Source organism: Ipomoea triloba, chromosome 16 (genome assembly GCF_003576645.1).
Source record: "Ipomoea triloba cultivar NCNSP0323 chromosome 16, ASM357664v1".
NCBI classification, from domain to species: domain Eukaryota; kingdom Viridiplantae; phylum Streptophyta; class Magnoliopsida; order Solanales; family Convolvulaceae; genus Ipomoea; species Ipomoea triloba.
This window is the reverse complement of record NC_044931.1, coordinates 17,897,218-17,898,475: the sequence shown is the minus strand read 5'-3', so window position 1 is coordinate 17,898,475 and position 1,258 is coordinate 17,897,218.

The following is a 1,258-nucleotide window of genomic DNA, read 5'->3' as shown; positions in this document are numbered from 1 at the left end:
CCTATGCGTGGAGTTCAGACTTACATTTCCTTATTTTTCGTGCACTTTACCGCTTCTTTTAGGAAATGGAAAGAACCAAAGAGCAAGCCTTGAAAAGACATTATGAGGAAGCATGCACAAGCCAAACAATGGCAAGAGCAAAACCACCACCTCCACCACCACAAATTGAACCTAATGCAAGAGGAAGAAGGGTCCTCCGAGGCTTAACTCATGAACAATTGGCGCTTGTGGACGTGTATAAGTTAGAGAATTTAATTGGAATAAAATACTTTGATCCGAGTGTGCTAAGGGAATTTGGGTTTGAAGACATGGTAAATCGGTTGCTAAGACAACCGCAATGGAGCAAAGTATTCGAATGGAGAGGACCGACATATACTCCGGTTACCTATGAGTTTCTTGCTTGAGATGTGTCCTACTAAAACATTAGGTTCCCTATGCGTGGAGTACAGACTTACATTTCCTTATTTTTCATGCACTTTACCACTTTTTTTAGGAAATGGGAAGAACCTAAGAGCAAGCCTTGAAAAGGAATTATGAGGAAGAAGCACAAGCAGAACAATGGCAAGAGGAGAACCACCACCTCCACCACCACAACTTGAACCTAATGCAAGAGGAACAAGGGTCCTCCGAGGCTTAACTCATGAACAATTGGCGCTTGCGGACGTGTATAAGTTAGAGAGTTTAATTGGAGTAAAATACTTTGATCCGAGTGTGCTAAGGGAATTTGGGTTTGAAGACATGGTAAATCGGTTGCTAAGACAACCGCAATGGAGCAAAGTATTCGAATGGAGAGGACCGACATATACTCCGGTTACCTATGAGTTTCTTGCTTGAGATGTGTCCTACTAAAACATTAGGTTCCCTATGCGTGGAGTACAGACTTACATTTCCTTATTTTTCATGCACTTTACCACTTTTTTTAGGAAATGGGAAGAACCTAAGAGCAAGCCTTGAAATGGAATTATGAGGAAGCGTACACACGCCAAACAATGGCAAGAGCAAAACCACCACCTCCACCACCACAAGTTGAACCTAATGCAAGAGAAAGAAGGGTCCTCCGAGGCTTAACTCATGAACAATTGGCACTTGCGAACGTGTATAAGTTAGAGAGTTTAATTGGAGTAAAATACTTTGATCCGAGTGTGCTAAGGGAATTTGCTTCATGGTAAATCGGTTGCTAAGACAACCGCAATGGAGCAAACTATTCGAATGGAGAGGACCGACATATACTCCGGTTACCTATGAGTTTCTTGCTTGA